Below are 14,836 nucleotides of genomic sequence, written 5' to 3' on the forward strand. Positions count from 1 at the left end.
CATATAATCAAAACCAAAACCACATGTTCTGCCATTTATAATTAATAGGTTTGTCCATGCTACTTTATCAAACTTGGAACACTGCACATGTGGTAGGCTGAATAAAAGACCCAAAATATAGCTAGGTTCTAAAACTCAGAACCTGTGAATGTTACATATGTGGCAAAAGAAACTTAGGAGACAGAATTAAGTATCTTGAGATGGGGGAAGTTATCATGGATTATCTGAGTGGGTCTTAAATGTGGGTCCTTGTGGTTACCACAAGGCAAAAGGAGATTTGACAGCAAAAAGAAAGTAATGTGAGGAGTGAAGAAAGATGCTACACTGCTAGCATTGGAGATGATGGACGGGGCCAGGAGCCAAGGAATGCAAGCAATGAAGCTCTAGAAGCTGCAAAAGACAGGCAAATGGATTGTCCCACAGCCTCTAGAAGGAGTACAGCCCTACAGACACCTTGGTTTCAGTCCAGTGAAACTGATTTCAGACTTTTGACTTTCTGAAATAAGAGAGTAAATGTGTGCTGTTTTAAGCCACTGTTTGTAATGATTTGTTACAACAGCAAATAGAAACAAATATATTAGACATGGTATTGGTTGAGATTTAAGAGTCCTGGCTTGAACTCACTGACTTGCATCATCTCTCTGGATGTTAGTTCTACAAATGCCTGTGACTCTCAGATGCATCATGAAATTTCTCAGTACCATACTTTCACTCAAGCTCAGTGAGCCATCTCAATTTGAGATAACACTGCTCTGCTAGATACCCAGATAGAGTCATAGGCACAGTTCATGTTACCCTATAAAAACCTTGGCATAAAATTTTAAAAGGAAAATAAATTAGAAAAAAAAAAATGGAACCTTTACAGGAAGGATAAAGTCCCTCCCTCTTCCAGACAGCATGGTGCTGAAAGGGGCCCAAGCTTAGACTAGTGGAACATTGACCAAATTTTATTTCCTCTTGATGCCCAGACCTTTGTTCAGTGCACGCCTTATGCCAGGAACCTCCCTAGTGCCCAGCTCCTAAGAAAGAGGGAAGGAGGGAGGAGGAGAGAGAGAAAGAGAGGGAGGGAGGGATGGAGGGAGAGAGATTGAGAGAGAGAGAGAGAGAGAAGCTCAGCTCAACACAGCCTCCCATGGAAATAGACAATCTCACTGTCCCACTCCCTCTTCCAACAGGTACAAATCCTCAGTGGAACAGAACAGAGACCTCAGAAATAACACCACACATCTACAACCATCTGATCTTTGACAAAACTGACAAAAACAAGCAATGGGGAAAGGATCCCCTCTTTAATAATGGTGCTGGAAGAACTGGCTAGCCATATGTAGAAAGCTGAAATTGGATCCCTTCCTTACACCTTATACAAAAATTAACTCAAGATGGATTAAAGACTTAAATGTAAGACCTAAAACCATAAAAACCCTAGAAGAAAACCTAGGCAATACCACTCATAACATAGGCATGGGCAAAGACTTCGTGACTAAAGCACCAAAAACTAGGCAAAAAATGCCAAAATAGACAAATGGGATCTAATTAAACTAAAGAGCTTCTGCACAGCACAAGAAGCTATCATCAGAGTAAACAGGCAACCTACAGAATGGGAGAAAATTTTTGCAATCTCTCCATCTGGCAAAGGGCTAATATCCAGAATCTACAAAGAACTTAAATTTACAAGAAAAAAAAAAACCATCAAAAAGTGGGCAAAGGATATGAACAGACACTTCTCAAATGAAGACATTTATGCAGCCAACAGACATATGAACAAATGCTCATCATCACTGGCCATTAGAGAAATGCAAATCAAAACCACAATGAGACACCATCTCACAACGGTTAGAATGGCAATCATTAAAAAGTCAGGAAACAACAGATGCTGGAGAGGATGTGGAGAAATAGGAACACTTTTACACTGTTGATGGGAGTGTAAATTAGTTCAGCCATTGTGGAAGACAGTGTGGCGATTCCTCAAGGATCTACAACTAGAAGTACCATTATATTCAGCAATCCCATTACTGGGTATATACTCAAAGGATTATAAATCATGCTACTATAAAGACACATGCACATGTATGTTTATTGCAGCACTATTCACAATAGCAAAGGCTTGGAACAAACCCAAATGTCCGTCAATAATAGACTGGATAAAGAAAATATGCCACATATACACCATGGAATACTATGCAGCCATAAAAAAGGATGAGTTCATTTCATTTGCAGGGACATGACTGAAGCTGGAAACCATCATTCTCAGCAAGCTATCGCAAGGACAGAAAACCAAACACCGCATGTTCTCACTCGTGAGTGGGAGTTGAACAATAAGAACACATGGACACAGGGAGGGGAACATCGCACACTGGGGCCTGTTGGGGGGTGGGGGGCTATTGGAGGGATAGCATTAGGAGAAATACCTAATGTAAAGGAGGAGTTGATGGGTGCAGCAAACCAACATGGCACATGTATACCTATGTAACAAACCTGCACATTGTGCACATGTACCCCAGAACTTATAAGAAAAAAGAAAAACAAAAAGAATTGTCAGCTTTTTTTTTACACTAAATCACTACAAGCCTTGAAGGAACAAAAAATAGTGTGCATCATGGCAATGTTGCAATTACAATGTCATCAAAGTGACTTTTTTTAGATAATTCTTGGTTAAATGTAAATATGCTACATATTCACTGAGATGCCTACTCTCATATTTGAAGGTCATAATTACAAAAACTAAACTAGTTAATAAGGACCATTTAAATTTTAAAATAAAGACAAAATGCATATGACCATTAAGATAGAAATCGCATCTATTCACTGTATAATTAAGCTATTGTGCTGGTTAGTTTGTTTTTCTAGGGTTGATTATGAAGTTTCCTCCAACTTTCTGAATATTGTCTTTTATTTAAGTTTTATAAGAAGTTTTCTGAATTGCCTTTATCAGAAAATTAATACTGACGAGAAATTACTATAATCACCAAATGTTAGCCACTGTATCGTATTGTACACACGGGACAATCCTTACTCCATAGTTAATACTATGGTAAAAATCTTGGGGATTTTTATTTTAAAGTGACACCTCTTCATTATAGAAAATTTAGAATACATATACAAGCAAAAGAAGGAAAGTAGGACAACCTGTAACTCTACAACCACAGATATCCTCTGAAAACAATTTTTAAATTTCACTATAATAAAATATAAGTCATATAATGTGTATAAAACTTACATTTATAGTTTAACAAATAGATGCAAATACTCATATAACCACTCCCAGGTCAAAAAATCATACATCATTTTTACCCCAGAAGTCCTCTGTTTCTCTTTCTAATCATAACCTTCATCCTCTTTCTCCAAGGTAACTGTTATCTTGACATGCGTCATCCTTACTTCTGACTTTCCTTTGCTTTTATCATCCATATATCATCCCTAAATGCTATAGTTTAGTTTTGCCTGTTTTTCAAGTCCTTATAAATGGAATCACTCTATTTATTCTTGTGTTTCTTTCTTGCTTTATTTAATATTATATATTTGTAATATTCTTTCACATTGCTGTGTATAGCTATAATTTATTTATTTTTAATTGTATTATAGTATCCCATCGTGGACCGTACCATAATTTACTTGTCCATTCTACTGATAACAAACATTGTTATATATGCCTTCAGGCTTAATTTATCAAAAGAGCATCATGCTATGTTATAACCTGCTTTTTGTAATTAATGTTCATAAATATCACTCCACTCCTTTGAATATTCTTTCACTATATAAATTGAGTGGCTTTATATCCCATTGAGACCACATTACAAAATTAAATTGTATATTTAGTTACTTCTAATGTTTTATAATTATAAACCATATTTTAAGTGCTATTTTTATACAAAAACAGCTATGTACATCCATGATTACTTTGTTATAGTACTTTTTTATAATTGGAATATTTTCCTTAGGATATATTCCTAGAGTTAAAGGATATCAACATTTTTAAGAATATTCACTTTTGCCAAATGCTTACCTAGAAAATTTGTATCTTTTTATTTTCTCAGTAGAACACCACAAACGACCTATTTTTTTCTGCATTCTTGCCAGCAATATATATTATCTATTTTTAAAACCTTCACAAAATTAATAAAGGAAACTGGCCTGTATTATTTGAATTTGCATTCTGTTGACTGCCGAAAGATCAAATATTTCTTCAACTTTAATAGCCATTTGTTATCAAACACTGTCTTTTAACCTACAGATGGGTCATTTTTTTGCAAGACCATCACTTATACATTAATTAATGAATAACAACTCTTTAAAAGTTGTCTTTTCCAGGCCATATTTGTCATTTACATGACTCCAGGCACTAATGAAACTTCATCAAATACTGAAAAGAAGCTGTATTAGTCTGTTCTCATGCTGCTAATAAAGACATACCCAAGAATGAGTAATTTATAAAGGAAAGAGGTTTAATTGACTCACAGTTCCACATGGCTGGGGAGGACTCACAATCATGGCAGAAGGCAATAGAGGAGAAAAGTCACATATTACATAGCAGCAGGCAAAGAGAGCATGTCCAGGGGAACTGCCCCTTATAAAACCATCAGATCTCATGAGATTTATTCACCATCACAAGAATAGCACAGAAAAGACCTGCCCCATGATTCAGTTACCTCCCACTGGGTCCCTCCCATGACATGTGGGAATTGTGAGAACTACATATGAGACTTGGGTGGGGACACAGCCAAACCATATCAAAAGCTAAGGCAGCCTTCTACAGAAAAAAAAAAAAATGCCTCTAGAAATCCTGGTGTTATCTATTAAGCTGGGGATAAAACCTTCCCACTTAGACAAAATGATGCCATATTGATCATCATCGTGGCCCTGTTGGATCAGCCTGTGTGACCTATATTGTGGCAGTAATCCCTGATGGCCTACTTGTTTAGTTCATAACAAGGACTAGCTCTCAAATTTAAAAAGAGAAAATAATAAGTATAGACATAACACTACTTAAACTATACCTTGTTTTGGGAGTCTCGTCTAGTTCTCCAGGGATGGAAAAAATTGAATTATGAGAAGCCTCACAGACTTCAATGGCTAATCTCCCATATATTTGTTTTAAAATATCCCTCTACCATGTAACATTATTTCAGAGTGATCTTCTACTCAAGATAATCAGTTAAGTTGGGGGCAATTGAATGAATTAATGTCCACAAATTCCATAAACGAAATTAAAGCAAGTACATACAATACCAAGAACAATAGCATTTGGCAATTCATGTGTTATTAAAAATAGGCACAGACCTGTGAATTGAAATAACTTGCCATAGAACCAAGAACACTCCAAGAAATTTTGATTTCTTCAAAATATTTCCTCATTATCAAAAAAGTTGTTTTCTTATACTAATTTACATGGAATTTTGTACAGGGCTTCCTGGCCACATTTCCTGGAAAAGTTGATCCTTCTGATAGTGCAGACTATGTGATCTGCCAAATACTATCCTATTGTATATTCTTTTCAATATTACAAATAACTTTATACCAACAGGTAATCTTTCCAAGAAAACAGTGCTCATGTAGTGATCACATTGTGAAAGAAAAATATTGTTTTCCATAAAAGACATCATTAATTGGCCATTAATTTATTCCAATATTTGGAACACCATGTGGGAATTATTTTTAAATTAGTTTGAAAACACAGGAGCATGGCTTCAATTCCACTTGCAATTTACAAGCACCTCCTCTACACCTAATTTAAAAAACAAAATTTCTTGTAGTTACATTTCAGGGTTTGTTCAATTTTAACTGCCCAGTGTGGAAGCTTAAGGGGTCTTCTAAAAATCAAAACTGGCAGAAGAGATGAAAAACATTTTCTGGCTACCAGAGATGATCCCTACTGGGGGAGAGAGCATACAATTTATCATCCAAACCAGAACCATTTTTAGAATAAAAGGGAGGACTAGTATTATTAATTTACCTGGACAACAGGTATAAATCTGAACTGTCCCAGATAAGCCTGGGCATATGATCTCCCTATCCATACTTGACCTTCAATGAGGTCAATAATTACAGGATTAATGCAGAAGCTTCAGAAAATGACACAGCAAGTTCTGACCTAATACTTACCTTCATTTGGAAACTTCTATTAAAATAATATAGATTTTGTGGGGGAGGACTGGCCCTTTATCTCAATCAGGACATACCTACAGGACACTGGAAATTACATAATAAAAGAGAAAAACTGTAAAGGCGTTATAGTTGGAGGGATCAGGGGTTGGTAACTTGAATGGGATTTGTCATTGTGTCTGATCAATAGAGAAATTATTTTCTTACTTAGCACATGAACTTAAAACTCTTCCCCTAGCTGCATCAGAAGAGATAGCACAAAGAACAAAAAGTGAAGTTGCATTAAAGATAAAGAAAGCTGCCTTCCCTGATTTCAAAGAAAATCAGACAGGCATCACACTTTAGCATTACTATGGCATATTAACATATGAAAATCAATCTGTCTAATATACCACATTAATGAAATAAAGGATAAAAAAGGATATAAATAAAGGATAAAATCATAATCATTCCAAAAGATGCAGAAAATACATTTAACAAGATCTAATACCCTTTTATATAAAGAATAGTCAGTAAACTAGAAATACAGGAGAACATTCTCAACCTAAAAAAGGACATTAAGGAAAAACCCACAGCTAACATACTTATAAGTGAAAGCTTTCCCTCTAAGATCAAGAACAAAACAAAGATGCCCACTTTCACCACTTCTACTCAATATTGTTCTGTGTGCTTTAGCTGCACCCATGGGCAAGAAAAAAAATAAAAGGCATCTCCGTTGGAACAAAAGAGGTAAAACTATCTCATAATTCTAGGAAGCACACATACACACTATTAGAACTAATAAATGAGTTCAGCAATGTTACAGGATAAAAGATTAATATCCAAAAATCAATTCTATTTCTATGCACTGGAAATAAAAAATTCAAAAATGAAATGAAGACAAAGATTCCACTTATAACGACATCAGAAGGAATAAAATACAAACAAATTAAACAAAGGAGGCACAAGATACACACACTGGAAACTACAAAACATCAGTGAAAGAAATCAAAGACCTAAGTAAATTAAACATCATTTGTTCATGAATTGGAAGACTTAATGTTGTTAAGGCTCCATAAATTGATCTATCCTATTCAATTGCTATCAAAATCCTCACTTCTATTTTGCATAAATTGAAAATTTGCTCTCAAAATGAATTTGGAAACTTAAAGAACCAGAACAGCAAAAGCAATCTTGAAAAAAAAAAATAAAGTTGGAAGACTCACATTTCCTGATTTCAAATTTTGCAACAAATCTACAGTATTTAAGACAGTGTAGTATTGGCATAGAATAGATATGTTAATCAATAGAATTGAACTGGTAATTAAGATATAGACTCATAGTTTTGTGATATATAAATTACAACAAAAGTGCCACCACAATTCACTAGAGAAAGAATAGTCTTTCCAACAAATAATGCTGAGATAACTGGATATTCACGTGTAAAATAAAAAACTGAACTCTTATCTCACAGCATATACAAAATTTAACTCAAAATGGATCAAAGACCTTAATGTAAGTGTTAAAACTATAAAAGTCTCAGAAGAAATCACAAGCATAAATCTTAATGAACTTGGATTTGGCAATGGTTTCTCAGATACGACACCAAAAGCACTAGCAACCAAAAAATAATAATAAGCTGGACATAAGAAAAATTTAAAACCGTTGTACTTCAAAGGAAACTGCAAAAATTGAAAAAAGAACTCACAAAATGAATAAAATATTTGCATATCACATGTCCGAAAAAGGACTGGTATCCAGAATGTACAAAGAGCTCTCACATCTTGTCTTAATCAATTTGTGCTGCTAAACTGAAATATCACAAACTAGATCATTTATTAGGTTGGTGCAAAAGACATCACAGTTTTTGACATTAAAAGTAATAGCAAAAACTGCAATTACTTTTGGACCAACCTTTTTTATTAGGAGCAGGAATTTATTTTTTTTAACAGTTCTGTAGGCTGAAAGTCCAAGCTCAAGCACTGGTAGGTTTGTTACCTGTTGAGGGTCTGGTCTCTGCTTCCAAAATGGTGCCTTGAATGCTGCATCCTCCAGAGGGGATGAACACTGTGTCCTCACAAGGCAGAAGGCGGAAGAGCAAAAAGGGATGAACTTTCTCCAAAAAGCCCTTTTATAAGGGCACCTATTTTCATTCACAAGGGAGGAGTTCTCATGGCCTAATCACCTCTTTAAGGCCCCAACTCTTTATGCTATCACATTACCAACACCTGAATTTTGGAGGGAACACATTCAAACTATAACATCTCAACTTAAAAAAAAAAAAAGAAAAGAAAAAACAACAACATACAACCTGATTTTTAACATGGGCAAAGGATATTAATACCTCTGTCTCCAAAGAAGGTTACAAAAGAGCAATAAGTACACAGAAATCATTAGTCATTAGGAGAATGCAATCCATGAGATACCACTTCACACTGGCTAGGATCACTACATCACAAAGTTAGACAAAATACAGTGGAAAAATGGGAGCCTTCATGCTTCATCAGTGGTGAGAATGTAAAATGGCACAGCCACTTTAGAAACCAGTGTGTTAGTTCCCCAAATCACTAAGCATCAAGTTACCTTATGACCACAAAATTCCACTCGTTAGTATATACCTGAGAAATGAAAATATACGCCCACACAAAAACATGTACACAAATGTTCATAGCAGCATTATTCATAATAGACAAACATGAAAGCAACCCAAATGTGTGTCAACAGATAAATGGATTTTTAAAATGTGGTATGCAATTGAATATTATTCAGCCACGCAAAAGCAGGAAGTATGGATACATGCTGCAACATGGAGGAATCAGGAAAACATTATGTTCAGTAAAGGAAGACAGACACAAAAGGCTACATATTGTATGATTTATATGAAATGTCCAGAATAAGCAAATCCATACAGCCCAAAAGTATATTGCTTTCTGAGGCCTGAGGCAAGAGGAGATTGGGGGAGATATCCTGCTAATAGTGATGAGATTTCTTTTTGGAATGATGAAATGTTCTGGAAATAGTAGCGATTGGTGTTCAGCTTTGTGAATACTAAAAACAACCTAATTGTATATTTTAAAATGCTGACTTTTATGGTATTTGAATCATATCTTAATTTTTAAAATTTACTTACAAAGTCTTCATGAAAATAATTTCTGTGTTTCTGTGTAATGATCAGGACAGGTAAAGAAATAAAACATATTTGGGCGTTACCTATGCTCTGATAGAAATCTGTACAAAGTAGTGGGGATAAAGGAGTTGGTCATAGAGAAAGGATTGGAAAATTCTACTTAGTTGTGGGAGGACAGTAATTAAGGTGTCCATAGAGAAGGTGGAACATAAACTGAGTCTTGCCAGGTGAGTAGATGAAGTAGAAAAGCAGTATCTTCCAGCAAGAAAGAGTAGCTTAAATAGTCTGGGCATAAATTTAGGGAAGGTAGAGCAATGAGACAAGGAAGGAGAAGTCGTCAGACTTACAAGTAAGTCATGCTAAGGATTTTAGATTTTATTCTGAGGGCAGTTGGGTACCATTGTAGTTAAAACCTACAAAATAAAAATGATTACCTGAGTATTAGAAAGCTCATTCTGCCAGAAATGGGAGCGATATCAACAGAAAACCAATTGCAGATAGGAGCACCTGTTAGGATTGTACAGCAATAATTTAGGCAGGAGGTGATGTGGCTTCATACTAAAGCAATGGCTTTAGAGGAGAAGGATTCCAGACAGTACAGCTGTGGAACTGATAGGACAGAGTTGTCAGTTGAATGTACATGTGTAGCGTATGGAAGTTTCTGATGGTTTTAGGTGGCTGTAATCTTCACAAAACCAAGGAAAGAGAGTAGATCTTCAGAAACGTAATATGATCACAAGAAAAATTAACACTGCTATAGCACAATAGTCCTTCATGGTTGAAAGACACTGTGTAGTGAAAACTAAACGGACTCAAAAGAACTAAGACATGCAGAGAGTCTGGCATTTCTAGTAGCTTAATTTCTAACAGTAAATGCTATTCTGAAAACACAGGAAAGGGAAACAGGAATAAAGTGGTTAATTATATATAAAATAGAAAAATATATATTTCTATATAATTACATATTTATATGTATTTATATATATTAAACATATAAGTTTAATTTTGGCACTTCCATTCTTTATCTAGCCTCATTTAGCCTGACTTTCCAAACAAGCAATAACAAAATGGTAAGCATTACACCAGTGAGAATCCTGATGTCTCATGAAAGTGAAGTCTACAATTTTAACATTAGGCATTTCTAAGATACATAGACCATTTAAAGAGCAGGAATGTAGTTAAATACTTAATCTCACTCTCAGTTCTTCTCTCTGCAGTTTTCTGTTTTCAATTATGCCTTGAAAAAGAGGCACATATAACTGAGAAAGGAATGTGTATGAAAAATCAAAATGTGAACCTTTGTATTATGTGTACTTATGTCTTTCTTTCCTGAATGCTCTTCTAGTTTCTCCAACACATAATTGTCAGAGTCTATATGCTGCTCCATATTCTATTCAGTTATTCTTATATTCACGAGACTCCCTGCAAGACTTTAAATGATCATTTAATATCTAAAATATTGCATTAAGCATAAAGTATTTATTGATGTTTTAAATGAACACCTGTGAATAGATTAAAATAACCACCATGAAAATAAAACTTGTCCACAGAAGAGGCATTTAAATTGGTTGCTCTAATTACTGAAAACTGTATCGAAGACAGCAGTAAAAAGATTTTAATTTTGGAAATATCAAAATTACATTTTAAGTGATCAGATGATCTGATTAAAACACTTTACAGGACCACATGCGGTGGCTCACGCCTATAATCCCAGCACTTTGGGAGGCTGAGGCAAGCAGATCACAAGGTCGGGAGTTTGACACCTGCCTGGCCAACATAGTGAAATTCTGTCTCTACTAAAAATACAAAAAATTAGCCGGGCCTGGTGGCAGGCACCTGTAATCTTAGCTACTTGGGAGGCTGAGACAGGAGAATTGCTTGAACCTGGGAGGCAGAGGTTGCAGTGAGCCAAGACTGTGCCATTGCATTACAGCCTGGGTGACAGAGCAAGACTCCATCTCAAAAAACAAAAACAAAAAAACAACAACAACAGCAAAAATGCTTTACAGAATACATTAACTTTAATAAAAGTATGGCAAAAGATAGAGTTAAGGAACATTTATTAGTATGTGATAAACTAAGACCTCATCACCATTTCCTGCTCTCAGCTCATGTTTCAAGAGCCAAGAGAGACAAGGTGAGAGAAAGTGAGGGGAAAAGCTGGGAAGATGTCTTAACTTGGATGTAATTTATCCCTCTTTACATCCTTCCACCTTCATCTATCTCTTTTTTCTCTGTGTACTTTTCAGAAAGATGGCAAGATAGAGCCCTAAGACAGGGCTCCAGTAAAAATTAAAATGATCCTGAAAAATGATGAAATTAAAGCAGGATGACTGCACTCCTTGACTTATGTAAAGTTTATTCAAACCTGACTTGCTCTCCTTTGAACCTGGTAGTGCATGGATTTCTTAATGATGTGCAAATTAAAAGGACTTTATCAAAGACTCGATAAGCCTATGGTCAATGCAAAAAGAACTGAAGGAAATTCTATAATAATTTCAGGGAAAAGATGCAACATACTGCACCATGTACGTCTAGAACAAACAAAAAAACCAGCTGAATAGTTAAAATGATTCCATTTCACCTGAATAATCACCCTGGCATAATACCAAAATTAGATATCTTTGTTTAGCCTCCTCGATATTTAAGCTCCCTTCCTTAGATTAACAATTGGGAAAAAGAGCTTTTGTTTCTGTAGAATTAGATACCAAAGCATTATGTTTTGGGGAACATGCCAGTGGATATCTCTCACTGTGGTTCTAGGCAATAATGTAAATAAATTAGGATTATTTGAATTGTGATATTAGAAGAGTGATTTCTCATTTCAATCATATTACCTAGAAATAGTTTCTCCCTAAGTCTGGGAGAGAAAGATAAGTAAGTTGATTTCAGAGTCATTTAAGGTCATCAGCAATGTAGATAAAAGTGTTCACCTGGAAATGCATGTAAGTGAGCAGCAAAAATAAGGTAGAATATTCAAAGGCAACACCACAAAATAACTAGAAGAGAATATAGAGAAGAACACAAAGGAAGATGTTTAGGAAACTCAAAAACTTAGAAGTCAGGTGAGATGAGCACGTGCCACATTTTCTTCCTTGTATTTCAGCAATCCAGAATGTGAACTGTTTGGGGAATGTGCCATTGTGCGAGTCCTACTCACCCAACTTGGCAGGGTCCATTCTCAGCACAGAAAATTGCGGAGCATATTTATTTATTCCCCCAATTCTGGAAGCCAGGCTGGAAACAATGACCTATGCTCAGGAAACTAGAGGTTCCCAAGCAGGAATCTGGATTGGGAGCAAGTAACACAAATAAGCAGGCAGGGTTTAGGCTTCCTCCCTTAGGACAGTGGCTTGGGCACCCTGTGCTCTGCAGTGGGGACAGCAGCACTGCCCGACCCACTTTCCCAGTGGCAAGACCTGAGCTAAGGATTGAAATACCCAGTCTCAGTAATTCCTAGCATTTTCTGACTGTTTCTCAAGGCCTGCCATTGACCCTCTGAGCCACTCATATCCTTCCAAAGAATGCCTTCTCTGCTCCTCTGTTAAAAACTAGTTTAGAGTTTTACAACAGTGACAGAAGTCAAACACGAGACACTTCCAGGTGTGGGACCCTATGCAATTGTGCAGGTTGCATGTCCTTGAAGCCGGTCCCACCAGTACATCACAGAAAGAAAGGCACTCATTAATAATAATTAGATTGGGTGTCAGGGGTGGGTGAAATCCCTGAAAATGTGTATCTTCAGTGCTTTATCGTGTGTGAGTGGTAGGTAGCCAATGGATGTTACAGTCAGAATCAAGCTATCTAATAAAACTCATTTAAACCTAACTGAATTGCCAGGGCACTAGTAAGGTTTGGCTGAATTTGCTGTGTCTTCAGAAAATAAAGATTTTTCTTCTGTGCACACATCCAATTTGGAATTTTCTTGGGTATGATTTATGAACTTTGAGACAGAAAAATAAAAATTGAGTCAAAGGCATTTTAAAAGGTCCAAGCCTAACTCTACCCATGAGAGAGCCACATGCAGTTGTGCCATTTATTCTGCCACTGAGAGATGGCCATGCATCCACAGCATCGCCACAGAGCTGCTATTGACACTTCGTTCATGGGTGCTCTCCAGAGATAAACCTGTTAGTGCCCAACACACTCAGCCAAAGTACAAGCTAGGCTCAACCAGCCCACCTACTTTTTTAGGGAAAGCTCTCCATTTAGATTCCTATCCTAATAAAACTGTCCAGACTTGATATGGTCACCATAAATTTTGCGTATGAGCTTGAAATTCCTGAGATTTGGTATATAGAAGAAAAATCTCATAAAATGGATAACAAAGTGAGAAAATTCTGGTACCAATGCCCCAAATCATCTGGCCTGGCAGCATGTCAGTCATGCCCAGGTGCCACTCACTGACTTGGTGCTACCCCAGCTGACCTGTGCAGGCTCAGGAAATGAATGAATGTCTAACAACATGCATATAGTCAAAATAGATATTGTTATGCATTCTGTCGTCAAACAAAAGCCTTATGTTTAGCTCCCAGAAATTTTTCGACCAAGTTTCACAATTTTTATGTTAATGAAAAGGATGGGGGAAGGAAATCTGCAGAGATGTCAGTGGCATGTCAAAGAAATTGGCAGGTCAGAACATCCTTGTAGTGACATGGACAAAGCTTTCCACCATGCACATAGTCTTTCAACACAGCAACATCTTAGCAGACACATCCGAAGAAACAAGCTCTGCTCTGCAATCAGAAACATTAAAAAAAAAATAAGCTGCTCCCTGGCCCACTGGCAGAGCTACTGAGATTTTCAGTTCAGAACAGAAAGATTGTTTAGGTGCCTACTTGGCCTCTTCCTCTGTCTCCTACAACCTCATTGAGTAGATGTTGGTTTATTCAAATTAGTACATAATTGAAAGCAGCTGCTACTTCATAGGTGACTGGAAGTCCTAACAGTCTCTGGGAAACATGCAAAATTAACTGAGTTCACATAATTCAATATTCATTTTTTATTATTCATCCTTATTAAATTAATTTTAATTACATAAATAACTATCTTTATGGAACACCTAGTACACATGAGGCACCATAGTACCAAATACCAAATCATTTTCCTGTATTCATTTAATCCTCCCAACGTTCTGTGAGCTAAATATTATGACAATCAAAAATGTAAAAACCTGAATGTGGAGAAGATATGTAATTGATCTAAAATCACACTAATGAATGGAAGCGGGAAGATGCAAACCCAGTTATTGATGTTCTTAAAGCTGTTTTTTGCTACCTTCAACACGTGTGGAATATTTCTTATCTACAAAGCATCATGATAGGAACTGAAAAAAAATTAATGTGAAGAAAGATTCTAAGCTTCCAGGAGCTTTTAATATAGTGAGAAGCAGACAAGAACATCTCAGACATATTCAACTGACTCCTGACAAAAGTCTAAAGACAATTCAACAGAGAAAAAAATAGTCTTTTCAACAAATGGTTCTTGAACAACTAGATATCTGTTTGCAAAAATTTTAAAGTAAGCCTCAATCCATATCTCACACTGCATACAAAAGGTAATTCAAAATGGATCATAGGCATGAATGTAAAACCTAAAAGTATAAAACCTCTAGAAGAAAACACAGGAAAA

The sequence above is a fragment of the Pan troglodytes genome, chromosome 14 (genome assembly GCF_028858775.2).
Source record: "Pan troglodytes isolate AG18354 chromosome 14, NHGRI_mPanTro3-v2.0_pri, whole genome shotgun sequence".
In the NCBI taxonomy this organism is placed as follows: domain Eukaryota; kingdom Metazoa; phylum Chordata; class Mammalia; order Primates; family Hominidae; genus Pan; species Pan troglodytes.